Raw genomic sequence first — 15,510 nt, 5'->3', positions numbered from 1 at the left:
ATATCTACAAATGAATTGGAGAGAGACTTGGGTTCAATTTTAGTCCAGTTGTATTAAACATAACAAACCTGAATGTCACAACATTTTAAACAGACATCAAAGTCAGACTCAGACTCTCTCTCTCTCTCTCTCTCCCTCTACTAATTGGGGAGTTAGTTATAAGTATCCTTGGCCAGGCCATGTTGCAGAAAACGGGGGAAGGGTGGGAAGTGGTCGGGGCAGGGGAACAAAGACTTGGGGAGGAGCAACTAAAAGCAGCAGGTGAGGGAGGGGTTACAGACCAAGAGTCCTGAATCATAAAAGGCTTTGTTTTTAAACTACATTTTAGTCTAAGATCAATCTTTAAAAAATCTAAAGTCAATTCTATTTCAAGTTCTACATCTCCAAATAAAGTTTGAACATCACAGCAATATTCTAGGGGTGGTTTTGAGGGTCTGAACTCTGTTTGACCCCAACCATGACCAGAACCTTCAGAGGGCTTGTGATCTATATATGAGGGCCTCTCATAACTTTGTATTGTGCTCGCTTTGGCAGCACATATACTAAAATTGGATCGATACAGAGAAGATTAGCATGGCCCCTGCGAAAGGATGACACGCAAATCCGTGAAGCGCTCCTTATTTTCCTCACACAGAGAAACACAGAGAAATTGGAACCAAACAGAAGATTGGGCGGTAGTGACCCGGGGAGAATAAATTGTCCATTCCCCTCAGTCTAGTCTAAGGAGGAGGGGAAATGCTGGATGAGAGAAGCTCAGTCTACAGTAGAATGACATGAACATTTGTGAAGCCTTCCTTATTTTGAAATGGGGAGAGAGACAAGGTTGCAGCCTGAGACCAACTTTATTCAACATGTAGACAAATAATTGGCGAGTTAGGCACGGTTGCAGTCTGAGTTCAACTTTATTCAAAGTTTAGAAATGAATTGGGGAGTGAGACAAGGTTGCACTCTGAGTCCAACTTTATTCAATATCTACAAATGAATTGGAGAGAGACTTGGGTTCAATTTTAGTCCAGTTGTATTAAACATAACAAACCTGAATGTCACAACATTTTAAACAGACATCAAAGTCAGACTCAGACTCTCTCTCTCTCTCTCTCTCTCTACTAATTGGGGAGTTAGTTATAAGTATCCTTGGCCAGGCCATGTTGCAGAAAACGGGGAAGGGTGGGAAGTGGTCGGGGCAGGGGAACAAAGACTTGGGGAGGAGCAACTAAAAGCAGCAGGTGAGGGAGGGGTTACAGACCAAGAGTCCTGAATCATAAAAGGCTTTGTTTTTAAACTACATTTTAGTCTAAGATCAATCTTTAAAAAATCTAAAGTCAATTCTATTTCAAGTTCTACATCTCCAAATAAAGTTTGAACATCACAGCAATATTCTAGGGGTGGTTTTGAGGGTCTGAACTCTGTTTGACCCCAACCATGACCAGAACCTTCAGAGGGCTTGTGATCTATATATGAGGGCCTCTCATAACTTTGTATTGTGCTCGCTTTGGCAGCACATATACTAAAATTGGATCGATACAGAGAAGATTAGCATGGCCCCTGCGAAAGGATGACACGCAAATCCGTGAAGCGCTCCTTATTTTCCTCACACAGAGAAACACAGAGAAATTGGAACCAAACAGAGAAGATTGGGCGGTAGTGACCCGGGAGAATAAATTGTCCATTCCCCTCAGTCTAGTCTAAGGAGGAGGGGAAATGCTGGATGAGAGAAGCTCAGTCTACAGTAGAATGACATGAACATTTGTGAAGCCTTCCTTATTTTGAAATGGGGAGAGAGACAAGGTTGCAGCCTGAGACCAACTTTATTCAACATGTAGACAAATAATTGGCGAGTTAGGCACGGTTGCAGTCTGAGTTCAACTTTATTCAAAGTTTAGAAATGAATTGGGGAGTGAGACAAGGTTGCACTCTGAGTCCAACTTTATTCAATATCTACAAATGAATTGGAGAGAGACTTGGGTTCAATTTTAGTCCAGTTGTATTAAACATAACAAACCTGAATGTCACAACATTTTAAACAGACATCAAAGTCAGACTCAGACTCTCTCTCTCTCTCTCTCCCTCTACTAATTGGGGAGTTAGTTATAAGTATCCTTGGCCAGGCCATGTTGCAGAAAACGGGGGAAGGGTGGGAAGTGGTCGGGGCAGGGGAACAAAGACTTGGGGAGGAGCAACTAAAAGCAGCAGGTGAGGGAGGGGTTACAGACCAAGAGTCCTGAATCATAAAAGGCTTTGTTTTTAAACTACATTTTAGTCTAAGATCAATCTTTAAAAAATCTAAAGTCAATTCTATTTCAAGTTCTACATCTCCAAATAAAGTTTGAACATCACAGCAATATTCTAGGGGTGGTTTTGAGGGTCTGAACTCTGTTTGACCCCAACCATGACCAGAACCTTCAGAGGGCTTGTGATCTATATATGAGGGCCTCTCATAACTTTGTATTGTGCTCGCTTTGGCAGCACATATACTAAAATTGGATCGATACAGAGAAGATTAGCATGGCCCCTGCGAAAGGATGACACGCAAATCCGTGAAGCGCTCCTTATTTTCCTCACACAGAGAAACACAGAGAAATTGGAACCAAACAGAGAAGATTGGGCGGTAGTGACCCGGGGAGAATAAATTGTCCATTCCCCTCAGTCTAGTCTAAGGAGGAGGGGAAATGCTGGATGAGAGAAGCTCAGTCTACAGTAGAATGACATGAACATTTGTGAAGCCTTCCTTATTTTGAAATGGGGAGAGAGACAAGGTTGCAGCCTGAGACCAACTTTATTCAACATGTAGACAAATAATTGGCGAGTTAGGCACGGTTGCAGTCTGAGTTCAACTTTATTCAAAGTTTAGAAATGAATTGGGGAGTGAGACAAGGTTGCACTCTGAGTCCAACTTTATTCAATATCTACAAATGAATTGGAGAGAGACTTGGGTTCAATTTTAGTCCAGTTGTATTAAACATAACAAACCTGAATGTCACAACATTTTAAACAGACATCAAAGTCAGACTCAGACTCAGACTCTCTCTCTCTCTCTCTCTCCCTCTACTAATTGGGGAGTTAGTTATAAGTATCCTTGGCCAGGCCATGTTGCAGAAAACGGGGGAAGGGTGGGAAGTGGTCGGGGCAGGGGAACAAAGACTTGGGGAGGAGCAACTAAAAGCAGCAGGTGAGGGAGGGGTTACAGACCAAGAGTCCTGAATCATAAAAGGCTTTGTTTTTAAACTACATTTTAGTCTAAGATCAATCTTTAAAAAATCTAAAGTCAATTCTATTTCAAGTTCTACATCTCCAAATAAAGTTTGAACATCACAGCAATATTCTAGGGGTGGTTTTTGAGGGTCTGAACTCTGTTTGACCCCAACCATGACCAGAACCTTCAGAGGGCTTGTGATCTATATATGAGGGCCTCTCATAACTTTGTATTGTGCTCGCTTTGGCAGCACATATACTAAAATTGGATCGATACAGAGAAGATTAGCATGGCCCCTGCGAAAGGATGACACGCAAATCCGTGAAGCGCTCCTTATTTTCCTCACACAGAGAAACACAGAGAAATTGGAACCAAACAGAGAAGATTGGGCGGTAGTGACCCGGGGAGAATAAATTGTCCATTCCCCTCAGTCTAGTCTAAGGAGGAGGGGAAATGCTGGATGAGAGAAGCTCAGTCTACAGTAGAATGACATGAACATTTGTGAAGCCTTCCTTATTTTGAAATGGGGAGAGAGACAAGGTTGCAGCCTGAGACCAACTTTATTCAACATGTAGACAAATAATTGGCGAGTTAGGCACGGTTGCAGTCTGAGTTCAACTTTATTCAAAGTTTAGAAATGAATTGGGGAGTGAGACAAGGTTGCACTCTGAGTCCAACTTTATTCAATATCTACAAATGAATTGGAGAGAGACTTGGGTTCAATTTTAGTCCAGTTGTATTAAACATAACAAACCTGAATGTCACAACATTTTAAACAGACATCAAAGTCAGACTCAGACTCTCTCTCTCTCTCTCTCTCTCCCTCTACTAATTGGGGAGTTAGTTATAAGTATCCTTGGCCAGGCCATGTTGCAGAAAACGGGGAAGGGTGGGAAGTGGTCGGGGCAGGGGAACAAAGACTTGGGGAGGAGCAACTAAAAGCAGCAGGTGAGGGAGGGGTTACAGACCAAGAGTCCTGAATCATAAAAGGCTTTGTTTTTAAACTACATTTTAGTCTAAGATCAATCTTTAAAAAATCTAAAGTCAATTCTATTTCAAGTTCTACATCTCCAAATAAAGTTTGAACATCACAGCAATATTCTAGGGGTGGTTTTGAGGTCTGAACTCTGTTTGACCCCAACCATGACCAGAACCTTCAGAGGGCTTGTGATCTATATATGAGGGCCTCTCATAACTTTGTATTGTGCTCGCTTTGGCAGCACATATACTAAAAGTGGATCGATACAGAGAAGATTAGCATGGCCCCTGCGAAAGGATGACACGCAAATCCGTGAAGCGCTCCTTATTTTCCTCACACAGAGAAACACAGAGAAATTGGAACCAAACAGAGAAGATTGGGCGGTAGTGACCCGGGGGAGAATAAATTGTCCATTCCCCTCAGTCTAGTCTAAGGAGGAGGGAAATGCTGGATGAGAGAAGCTCAGTCTACAGTAGAATGACATGAACATTTGTGAAGCCTTCCTTATTTTGAAATGGGGAGAGAGACAAGGTTGCAGCCTGAGACCAACTTTATTCAACATGTAGACAAATAATTGGCGAGTTAGGCACGGTTGCAGTCTGAGTTCAACTTTATTCAAAGTTTAGAAATGAATTGGGGAGTGAGACAAGGTTGCACTCTGAGTCCAACTTTATTCAATATCTACAAATGAATTGGAGAGAGACTTGGTTCAATTTTAGTCCAGTTGTATTAAACATAACAAACCTGAATGTCACAACATTTTAAACAGACATCAAAGTCAGACTCAGACTCTCTCTCTCTCTCTCTCTCCTCTCTCTCTCTCCCTCTACTAATTGGGGAGTTAGTTATAAGTATCCTTGGCCAGGCCATGTTGCAGAAAACGGGGGAAGGGTGGGAAGTGGTCGGGGCAGGGGAACAAAGACTTGGGGAGGAGCAACTAAAAGCAGCAGGTGAGGGAGGGGTTACAGACCAAGAGTCCTGAATCATAAAAGGCTTTGTTTTTAAACTACATTTTAGTCTAAGATCAATCTTTAAAAATCTAAAGTCAATTCTATTTCAAGTTCTACATCTCCAAATAAAGTTTGAACATCACAGCAATATTCTAGGGGTGGTTTTGAGGTCTGAACTCTGTTTGACCCCAACCATGACCAGAACCTTCAGAGGGCTTGTGATCTATATATGAGGGCCTCTCATAACTTTGTATTGTGCTCGCTTTGGCAGCACATATACTAAAATTGGATCGATACAGAGAAGATTAGCATGGCCCCTGCGAAAGGATGACACGCAAATCCGTGAAGCGCTCCTTATTTTCCTCACACAGAGAAACACAGAGAAATTGGAACCAAACAGAGAAGATTGGGCGGTAGTGACCCGGGAGAATAAATTGTCCATTCCCCTCAGTCTAGTCTAAGGAGGAGGGAAATGCTGGATGAGAGAAGCTCAGTCTACAGTAGAATGACATGAACATTTGTGAAGCCTTCCTTATTTTGAAATGGGGAGAGAGACAAGGTTGCAGCCTGAGACCAACTTTATTCAACATGTAGACAAATAATTGGCGAGTTAGGCACGGTTGCAGTCTGAGTTCAACTTTATTCAAAGTTTAGAAATTAATTGGGGAGTGAGACAAGGTTGCACTCTGAGTCCAACTTTATTCAATATCTACAAATGAATTGGAGAGAGACTTGGGTTCAATTTTAGTCCAGTTGTATTAAACATAACAAACCTGAATGTCACAACATTTTAAACAGACATCAAAGTCAGACTCAGACTCTCTCTCTCTCTCTCTCTCTCTCTCTCTCTCTCTCTCTCTCTCTCTCTCTCTCTCTCTCTCTCTCTCTCTCTCTCTCTCTCTCTCTCTCTCTCTCTCTCTCTCTCTCTCTCTCTCTCTCTCTCTCTCTCTCTCTCTCTCTCTCTCTCTCTCTCTCTCCCTCTACTAATTGGGGAGTTAGTTATAAGTATCCTTGGCCAGGCCATGTTGCAGAAAACGGGGAAGGGTGGGAAGTGGTCGGGGCAGGGGAACAAAGACTTGGGGAGGAGCAACTAAAAGCAGCAGGTGAGGGAGGGGTTACAGACCAAGAGTCCTGAATCATAAAAGGCTTTGTTTTTAAACTACATTTTAGTCTAAGATCAATCTTTAAAAAATCTAAAGTCAATTCTATTTCAAGTTCTACATCTCCAAATAAAGTTTGAACATCACAGCAATATTCTAGGGGTGGTTTTTGAGGTCTGAACTCTGTTTGACCCCAACCATGACCAGAACCTTCAGAGGGCTTGTGATCTATATGAGGGCCTCTCATAACTTTGTATTGTGCTCGCTTTGGCAGCACATATACTAAAATTGGATCGATACAGAGAAGATTAGCATGGCCCCTGCGAAAGGATGACACGCAAATCCGTGAAGCGCTCCTTATTTTCCTCACACAGAGAAATTGGAACCAAACAGAGAAGATTGGGCGGTAGTGACCCGGGGAGAATAAATTGTCCATTCCCCTCAGTCTAGTCTAAGGAGGAGGAAATGCTGGATGAGAGAAGCTCAGTCTACAGTAGAATGACATGAACATTTGTGAAGCCTTCCTTATTTTGAAATGGGGAGAGAGACAAGGTTGCAGCCTGAGACCAACTTTATTCAATATGTAGACAAATAATTGGCGAGTTAGGCACGGTTGCAGTCTGAGTTCAACTTTATTCAAAGTTTAGAAATGAATTGGGGAGTGAGACAAGGTTGCACTCTGAGTCCAACTTTATTCAATATCTACAAATGAATTGGAGAGAGACTTGGGTTCAATTTTAGTCCAGTTGTATTAAACATAACAAACCTGAATGTCACAACATTTTAAACAGACATCAAAGTCAGACTCAGACTCTCTCTCTCTCTCTCTCTCTACTAATTGGGGAGTTAGTTATAAGTATCCTTGGCCAGGCCATGTTGCAGAAAACGGGGGAAGGGTGGGAAGTGGTCGGGGCAGGGGAACAAAGACTTGGGGAGGAGCAACTAAAAGCAGCAGGTGAGGGAGGGGTTACAGACCAAGAGTCCTGAATCATAAAAGGCTTTGTTTTTAAACTACATTTTAGTCTAAGATCAATCTTTAAAAAATCTAAAGTCAATTCTATTTCAAGTTCTACATCTCCAAATAAAGTTTGAACATCACAGCAATATTCTAGGGGTGGTTTTTGAGGGTCTGAACTCTGTTTGACCCCAACCATGACCAGAACCTTCAGAGGGCTTGTGATCTATATATGAGGGCCTCTCATAACTTTGTATTGTGCTCGCTTTGGCAGCACATATACTAAAATTGGATCGATACAGAGAAGATTAGCATGGCCCCTGCGAAAGGATGACACGCAAATCCGTGAAGCGCTCCTTATTTTCCTCACACAGAGAAACACAGAGAAATTGGAACCAAACAGAGAAGATTGGGTGGTAGTGACCCGGGGAGAATAAATTGTCCATTCCCCTCAGTCTAGTCTAAGGAGGAGGGGAAATGCTGGATGAGAGAAGCTCAGTCTACAGTAGAATGACAGGAACATTGGTGAAGCCTTCCTTATTTTGAAATGGGGAGAGAGACAAGGTTGCAGCCTGAGACCAACTTTATTCAACATGTAGACAAATAATTGGCGAGTTAGGCACGGTTGCAGTCTGAGTTCAACTTTATTCAAAGTTTAGAAATGAATTGGGGAGTGAGACAAGGTTGCACTCTGAGTCCAACTTTATTCAATATCTACAAATGAATTGGAGAGAGACTTGGGTTCAATTTTAGTCCAGTTGTATTAACCTTTTATGGAAGCGGTTCCTATATAGGAATTGAAATTTCTGAAATTTCAAGTGCACCACGCATAGTTTATGATAAAAATCAAAATGTCATCAAAATTGACATCCAATATACCAAATTAAAGCTACACTCGTTGTATCTATTCACCAATTCAGATTTGTAAAATGCTTTTCGGGGGAAAGCATGAGACGCTATTATCTGTACCAGGAACAAAGACTCACAGAAGGCAGCACTAAAAGACAGATGAGGAGGGTTACAGACCAAAAGTCCTGAAATAAAATATAAAACATTCCTTACCTTTTGACTTCATTCTTGGCACTCCTAGATGTCCTATAAACATCATTTAGGGTCTTTTTCGATTAAATCGGTCCATATATAGCCTAGATAACGAGCTAGGAATATTGGGAATGGAGGAAAAAATTAGCATTTTTTAACGTAACGTCATTTTAAAATGCCAAAAAGTCAGAGGATAAACTTTCATCAAAACACCTCTCAATACGTTTGTAATGCTACTTTGGGTATTATTACTACGTTAATAAGTCATAAAATACCTCATTAGACCGTGTGGAATCGTTAGCTTTCCTCGTTGAGAATTACATGGCTGAAAATGGTCGTTCGAAAATCTGGGGGTGGCATTAGGAAAGTAGTTCTCTTGTTTCAGTTAGACCAAGAATCAATTGCGAAACTAATGACGTACCTCAGACAGCATGGAAGCTGTAGCCAATGAGAATTTGCTCCTATTTAATTCTGTTCTCTGTAAACAATTGCCTGCAGGCGCGGACGAATATATTTTTACACTTTCAGTGAACAAATTTTCATGACCTATTAGGCACGGTTGCGTTCTGTAAATGGCAAGGCGTGATTTAAACAGTTTGGAAAGGTCTGACTGTTCTTTGCAGACAAACTAACCAAATGAAGTACCATATTCCTGGCATGAATAGCAGGGCGCTGAAATGTTGCGCGATTTTTTTGACTGAGAAGACTTCGCTTGCTCCTCAACAAGTTTTAAACATAACAAACCTGAATGTCACAACATTTTAAACAGACATCAAAGTCAGACTCAGACTCTCTCTCTCTCTCTCTCCCTCTACTAATTGGGGAGTTAGTTATAAGTATCTGGCCAGGCCATGTTGCAGAAAAAAACGGGGGGAAAGGGTGGGAAGTGGTCGGGGCAGGAACAAGACTTGGGGAGGAGCAACTAAAAGCAGCAGGTGAGGAGGGTTACAGACCAAGAGTCTGAATCATAAAAAGGCTTTGTTTTTAAACTACATTTTAGTCTAAGATCAATCTTTAAAAAATCTAAAGTCAATTCTATTTCCAAGTTCTACATCTCCAAATAAAGTTTGAACATCACAGCAATATTCTAGGGGTGGTTTTGAGGGTCTGAACTCTGTTTGACCCCAACCATGACCAGAACCTTCAGAGGGCTTGTGATCTATGAGGGCCTCTCATAACTTTGTATTGTGCTCGCTTTGGCAGCACATATACTAAAATTGGATCGATACAGAGAAGATTAGCATGGCCCTGCGAGAGGATGACACGCAAATCCGTGAAGCGCTCCTTATTTTCCTCAGAGAAACACAGAGAAATTGGAACCAAACAGAGAAGATTGGGGCGGTAGTGACCCGGGAGAATAAATTGTCCATTCCCCTCAGTCTAGTCTAAGGAGGAGGGGAAATGCTGGATGAGAGAAGCTCAGTCTACAGTAGAATGACATGAACATTTGTGAAGCCTTCCTTATTTTGAAATGGGGAGAGAGACAAGGTTGCAGCCTGAGACCAACTTTATTCAACATGTAGACAAATAATTGGCGAGTTAGGCACGGTTGCAGTCTGAGTTCAACTTTATTCAAAGTTTAGAAATGAATTGGGGAGTGAGACAAGGTTGCACTCTGAGTCCAACTTTATTCAATATCTACAAATGAATTGGAGAGAGACTTGGGTTCAATTTTAGTCCAGTTGTATTAAACATAACAAACCTGAATGTCACAACATTTTAAACAGACATCAAAGTCAGACTCAGACTCTCTCTCTCCCTCTACTAATTGGGGAGTTAGTTATAAGTATCCTTGGCCAGGCCATGTTGCAGAAAACGGGGGAAGGGTGGGAAGTGGTCGGGGCAGGGAACAAAGACTTGGGGAGGAGCAACTAAAAGCAGCAGGTGAGGGAGGGTTACAGACCAAGAGTCCTGAATCATAAAGGCTTTGTTTTTAAACTACATTTTAGTCTAAGATCAATCTTTAAAAAATCTAAAGTCAATTCTATTTCAAGTTCTACATCTCCAAATAAAGTTTGAACATCACAGCAATATTCTAGGGGTGGTTTTGAGGTCTGAACTCTGTTTGACCCCAACCATGACCAGAACCTTCAGAGGGCTTGTGATCTATATATGAGGGCCTCTCATAACTTTGTATTGTGCTCGCTTTGGCAGCACATATACTAAGTGGATCGATACAGAGAAGATTAGCATGGCCCCTGCGAAGGATGACACGCAAATCCGTGAAGCGCTCCTTATTTTCCTCACACAGAGAAACACAGAGAAATTGGAACCAAACAGAAGATTGGGTGGTAGTGACCCGGGAGAATAAATTGTCCATTCCCCTCAGTCTAGTCTAAGGAGGAGAAATGCTGGATGAGAGAAGCTCAGTCTACAGTAGAATGACAGGAACATTGGTGAAGCCTTCCTTATTTTGAAATGGGGAGAGAGACAAGGTTGCAGCCTGAGACCAACTTTATTCAACATGTAGACAAATAATTGGCGAGTTAGGCACGGTTGCAGTCTGAGTTCAACTTTATTCAAAGTTTAGAAATGAATTGGGGAGTGAGACAAAGGTTGCACTCTGAGTCCAACTTTATTCAATATCTACAAATGAATTGGAGAGAGACTTGGGTTCAATTTTAGTCCAGTTGTATTAACCTTTTATGGAAGCGGTTCCTATATAGGAATTGAAATTTCTGAAATTTCAAGTGCACCAAGTTATGTAAAAATCAAAATGTCATCAAAATTGACATCAATATACCAAATTAAAGCTACACTCGTTTGTGAATCTATTCACCAATTCAGATTTGTAAAATGCTTTTCGGGGGAAAGCATGAGGGGCAATATCTGTACCATGCAACCTCACAGAAATGCAGCATTACTAAAACGACAGATTTTCGAGGGAGGGCTTACAACCAAAGGCTGAAATCATATAAAACATTCCTTACCTTTAAGCTTCATTCTTGGCACTCTAGATGTCTATAAACATCATTTAGGGTCTTTTCAAGTTCTAAATCGGTCCATATATAGCCTAGATATCACAGCAATATTCTAGGGAATGGAGGAAAAATTAGCATTTTTTAACGTAACGTCATTTTTAAAATGCCAAAGTCGGCGATAAACTTTTCAAAACATGACCGTTTTGTAATGCTACTTTAGGTATTATTACACGTTAATAAGTCATAAAATACCTCATTAGACCGTGTGGAATCGTTAGCTGGACACGTTGAGGAATCACATGGCTGAAAATGGTCGTCACACAGAAAATCTGGGCAGTGGCATTAGGAAAGTAGTTCTCTTGTTTGGGTTAGACCAGAATAAATTGCGAAACTTTTGACGTACCTGTAGACAGCATGGGGAAAGCTGTAGCCAATGAGAACGCGGCTCTATTTAATTCTGTTCTCTGTAAACAATTGCCTGAGGCCGGACGAATATATTTTTACACTTTCAGTGAACAGATTTTCATGACCTAGACCGAAACTTTACGTTCTGTAAATGGCACAGGCGTGATTTAAACAGTTTTGGAAAGGTCTGACTGTTTCCTTTGCACACAAACTAACCAAATGAACGTACCATATTCCTGGCATGAATAGCAGGGCGCTGAAATGTTGCGCGATTTTTTTTTTTTGACTGCGAAAATTCGCTTGCTCCTCAACAAGTTTTAAACATAACAAACCTGAATGTCACAACATTTTAAACAGACATCAAAGTCAGACTCAGACTCTCTCTCTCTCTCTCTCTCTCTCTCTCCCTCTACTAATTGGGGAGTTAGTTATAAGTATCCTTGGCCAGGCCATGTTGCAGAAAACGGGGGAAGGGTGGGAAGTGGTCGGGGCAGGGGAACAAAGACTTGGGGAGGAGCAACTAAAAGCAGCAGGTGAGGGAGGGGTTACAGACCAAGAGTCCTGAATCATAAAAGGCTTTGTTTTTAAACTACATTTTAGTCTAAGATCAATCTTTAAAAAATCTAAAGTCAATTCTATTTCAAGTTCTACATCTCCAAATAAAGTTTGAACATCACAGCAATATTCTAGGGGTGGTTTTTGAGGTCTGAACTCTGTTTGACCCCAACCATGACCAGAACATTCAGAGGGCTTGTGATCTATATGAGGGCCTCTCATAACTTTGTATTGTGCTCGCTTTGGCAGCACATATACTAAAATTGGATCGATACAGAGAAGATTAGCATGGCCCCCTGCGAAAGGATGACACGCAAATCGTAGAGCGCTCATATTTTCCTCACACAGAAACACAGAAATTGGAACCAAACAGAAGATTGGGCGGTAGTGACCCGGGAGAATAAATTGTCCATTCCCCTCAGTCTAGTCTAAGGAGGAGGGAAATGCTGGATGAGAGAAGCTCAGTCTACAGTAGAATGACATGAACATTTGTGAAGCCTTCCTTATTTTGAAATAGGGGAGAGAGACAAGGTTGCAGCCTGAGACCAACTTTATTCAACATGTAGACAAATAATTGGCGAGTTAGGCACGGTTGCAGTCTGAGTTCAACTTTATTCAAAGTTTAGAAATGTGGGGAGTGAGACAAGGTTGCACTCTGAGTCCCAACTTTATTCAATATCTACAAATGAATTGGAGAGAGACTTGGGTTCAATTTTAGTCCAGTTGTATTAAACATAACAAACCTGAATGTCACAACATTTTAAACAGACATCAAAGTCAGACTCAGACTCTCTCTCTCTCTCTCTCTCTCTCTCTCTCTCTCTCTCTCTCTCTCTCTCTCTCTCTCTCTCTCTCTCTCTCTCTCTCTCTCTCTCTCTCTCTCTCTCTCTCTCTCTCTCTCTCTCTCTCTCTCTCTCTCTCTCTCTCTCTCCCTCTACTAATTGGGGAGTTAGTTATAAGTATCCTTGGCCAGGCCATGTTGCAGAAAACGGGGGAAGGGTGGGAAGTGGTCGGGGCAGGGGAACAAAGACTTGGGAGGAGCAGCTAAAAGCAGCAGGTGAGGAGGGGTTACAGACCAAGAGTCTGAATCATAAAAGGCTTTGTTTTTAAACTACATTTTAGTCTAAGATCAATCTTTAAAAAATCTAAAAGTCAATTCTATTTCAAGTTCTACATCTCCAAATAAAGTTTGAACATCACAGCAATATTCTAGGGGTGGTTTTGAGGGTCTGAACTCTGTTTGACCCCAACCATGACCAGAACCTTCAGAGGGCTTGTGATCTATATATGAGGAGCCTCTCATAACTTTGTATTGTGCTCGCTTTGGCAGCACATATACTAAAATTGGATCGATACAGAAGATTAGCATGGCCCCTGCGAAAGGATGACACGCAAATCCGTGAAGCGCTCCTTATTTCCTCACACACAGAGAAATTGGAACCAAACAGAGAAGATTGGGCGGTAGTGACCGGGAGAATAAATTGTCCATTCCCTCAGTCTAGTCTAAGGAGGAGGAAATGCTGGATGAGAAGAGCTCAGTCTACAGTAGAATGACATGAACATTTGTAAAAGCCTTCCTTATTTTGAAATGGGGAGAGAGACAAGGTTGCAGCCTGAGACCAACTTTATTCAACATGTAGACAAATAATTGGCGAGTTAGGCACGGTTGCAGTCTGAGTTCAACTTTATTCAAAGTTTAGAAATGAATTGGGGAGTGAGACAAGGTTGCACTCTGAGTCCAACTTTATTCAATATCTACAAATGAGTGGAGAGAGACTTGGGTTCAATTTTAGTCCAGTTGTATTAAACATAACAAACCTGAATGTCACAACATTTTAAACAGACATCAAAGTCAGACTCAGACTCTCTCTCTCTCTCTCTCTCCCTCTACTAGTGGGGAGTTAGTTATAGTATCCTTGGCAGAGCCATGTTGCAGAAAACGGGGAAGGGTGGGAAGTGGTCGGGGCAGGGGAACAAAGACTTGGGGAGGAGCAACTAAAAGCAGCAGGTGAGGAGGGTTACAGACCAAGAGTCCTGAATCATAAAAGGCTTTGTTTTTAAACTACATTTTAGTCTAAGATCAATCTTTAAAAAATCTAAAGTCAATTCTATTTCAAGTTCTACATCTCCAAATAAAAGTTTGAACATCACAGCAATATTCTAGGGTGGTTTTGAGGGTCTGAACTCTGTTTGACCCCAACCATGACCAGAACATTCAGAGGGCTTGTGATCTATGAGGGCCTCTCATAACAACTTTGTATTTGCTCGCTTTGGCAGCATATACTAAAATTGGATCGATACAGAAGATTAGCATGGCCCCCTGCGAAAGGATGACACGCAAATCCGTGAAGCGCTCCTTATTTTCCTCACACAGAGAAAGTGGAACCAAACAGAGAAGGTGGGCGGTAGTGACCCGGGGAGAATAAATTGTCCATTACCCTCAGTCTAGTCTAAGGAGGAGGAAATGCTGGTGAAGCTCAGTCTACAGTAGAATGACATGAACATTTGTGAAGCCTTCCTTATTTTGAAATGGGGAGAGAGACAAGGTTGCAGCCTGAGACCAACTTTATTCAATATGTAGACAAATAGTGGCGAAGTTAGGCACGGTTGCAGTCTGAGTTCAACTTTATTCAAAGTTTAGAAATGAATTGGGGAGTGAGACAAGGTTGCACTCTGAGTCCAACTTTATTCAATATCTACAAATGAATTGGAGAGAGACTTGGGTTCAATTTTAGTCCAGTTGTATTAAACATAACAAACCTGAATGTCACAACATTTTAAACAGACATCAAGTCAGACTCAGACTCTCTCTCTCTCTCTCCCTCTACTAATTGGGAGTTAGTTATGAGTATCCTTGGCCAGGCCATGTTGCAGAAGAACGGGGGAAGGGTGGGAAGTGGTCGAGGGCAGGGGGAACAAAGACTTGGGGAGGGAGCAGCTAAAAGCAGCAGGTGAGGAGGGGTTACAGACCAAGAGTCCTGAATCATAAGGCTTTTGTTTTTAAACTTCCATTTTAGTCTAAGATCAATCTTTAAAAAATCTAAAGTCAATTCTATTTCCAAGTTCTCATCTCCAAATAAAGTTTGAACATCACAGCAATATTCTAGGGGTGGTTTTGAGGTCTGAGACTCTGTTTGACCCCAACCATGACCAGAACCTTCAGAGGGCTTGTGATCTATATATGAGGGCCTCTCCCTTAACTTTGTATTGTGCTCGCTTTGGCAGCACATATGCCTAAAATTGGATCGATACAGAGAAGATTAGCATGGCCCCTGCGGAAAGGATGACCGCCAAATCCGTGAAGCGCTCCTTATTTTCCTCACACAGAGAAATTGGAACCAAACAGAAGGTGGGCGGTAGTGACCCGGGAGAATAAATTGTCCATTCCCTCAGTCTAGTCTAAGGAGGAGG

The 15,510-nt window shown here is 41.7% G+C and overlaps 14 non-coding genes across 14 annotated transcripts; all 14 read left to right on the top strand.

The window, feature by feature from the left end:
• The first annotated feature begins 518 nt into the window (after positions 1-518).
• LOC135560662 (U6 spliceosomal RNA) lies at positions 519-625 on the top strand. Its single transcript, XR_010459161.1, has one exon. It is a non-coding gene; the product is annotated as a U6 spliceosomal RNA (small nuclear RNA).
• An 858-nt stretch (positions 626-1,483) lies between these two features.
• LOC135560681 (U6 spliceosomal RNA) lies at positions 1,484-1,590 on the top strand. Its single transcript, XR_010459180.1, has one exon. It is a non-coding gene; the product is annotated as a U6 spliceosomal RNA (small nuclear RNA).
• Positions 1,591-2,450: 860 nt separating this feature from the next.
• Positions 2,451-2,557, top strand: LOC135560661 (U6 spliceosomal RNA). Its single transcript, XR_010459160.1, has one exon. It is a non-coding gene; the product is annotated as a U6 spliceosomal RNA (small nuclear RNA).
• An 870-nt stretch (positions 2,558-3,427) lies between these two features.
• LOC135560660 (U6 spliceosomal RNA) lies at positions 3,428-3,534 on the top strand. Its single transcript, XR_010459159.1, has one exon. It is a non-coding gene; the product is annotated as a U6 spliceosomal RNA (small nuclear RNA).
• Positions 3,535-4,397: 863 nt separating this feature from the next.
• Positions 4,398-4,504, top strand: LOC135560717 (U6 spliceosomal RNA). The gene has a single exon (XR_010459216.1). It is a non-coding gene; the product is annotated as a U6 spliceosomal RNA (small nuclear RNA).
• An 873-nt stretch (positions 4,505-5,377) lies between these two features.
• On the top strand, positions 5,378-5,484 carry LOC135560680 (U6 spliceosomal RNA). Its single transcript, XR_010459179.1, has one exon. It is a non-coding gene; the product is annotated as a U6 spliceosomal RNA (small nuclear RNA).
• Positions 5,485-6,480: 996 nt separating this feature from the next.
• On the top strand, positions 6,481-6,587 carry LOC135560659 (U6 spliceosomal RNA). The gene has a single exon (XR_010459158.1). It is a non-coding gene; the product is annotated as a U6 spliceosomal RNA (small nuclear RNA).
• Positions 6,588-7,435: 848 nt separating this feature from the next.
• LOC135560679 (U6 spliceosomal RNA) lies at positions 7,436-7,542 on the top strand. Its single transcript, XR_010459178.1, has one exon. It is a non-coding gene; the product is annotated as a U6 spliceosomal RNA (small nuclear RNA).
• A 1,863-nt stretch (positions 7,543-9,405) lies between these two features.
• On the top strand, positions 9,406-9,511 carry LOC135560738 (U6 spliceosomal RNA). The gene has a single exon (XR_010459237.1). It is a non-coding gene; the product is annotated as a U6 spliceosomal RNA (small nuclear RNA).
• Positions 9,512-10,356: 845 nt separating this feature from the next.
• LOC135560747 (U6 spliceosomal RNA) lies at positions 10,357-10,460 on the top strand. Its single transcript, XR_010459244.1, has one exon. It is a non-coding gene; the product is annotated as a U6 spliceosomal RNA (small nuclear RNA).
• A 1,872-nt stretch (positions 10,461-12,332) lies between these two features.
• Positions 12,333-12,440, top strand: LOC135560744 (U6 spliceosomal RNA). Its single transcript, XR_010459241.1, has one exon. It is a non-coding gene; the product is annotated as a U6 spliceosomal RNA (small nuclear RNA).
• A 973-nt stretch (positions 12,441-13,413) lies between these two features.
• Positions 13,414-13,518, top strand: LOC135560743 (U6 spliceosomal RNA). Its single transcript, XR_010459240.1, has one exon. It is a non-coding gene; the product is annotated as a U6 spliceosomal RNA (small nuclear RNA).
• An 844-nt stretch (positions 13,519-14,362) lies between these two features.
• LOC135560748 (U6 spliceosomal RNA) lies at positions 14,363-14,464 on the top strand. Its single transcript, XR_010459245.1, has one exon. It is a non-coding gene; the product is annotated as a U6 spliceosomal RNA (small nuclear RNA).
• Positions 14,465-15,308: 844 nt separating this feature from the next.
• On the top strand, positions 15,309-15,417 carry LOC135560746 (U6 spliceosomal RNA). The gene has a single exon (XR_010459243.1). It is a non-coding gene; the product is annotated as a U6 spliceosomal RNA (small nuclear RNA).
• Positions 15,418-15,510: the final 93 nt, after the last annotated feature.

This window comes from Oncorhynchus nerka, linkage group LG15 (genome assembly GCF_034236695.1).
Source record: "Oncorhynchus nerka isolate Pitt River linkage group LG15, Oner_Uvic_2.0, whole genome shotgun sequence".
Classification (NCBI taxonomy): domain Eukaryota; kingdom Metazoa; phylum Chordata; class Actinopteri; order Salmoniformes; family Salmonidae; genus Oncorhynchus; species Oncorhynchus nerka.
The sequence above is the reverse complement of the archived record's forward strand: the minus strand, read 5'-3'. Positions and strand labels throughout refer to the sequence as shown.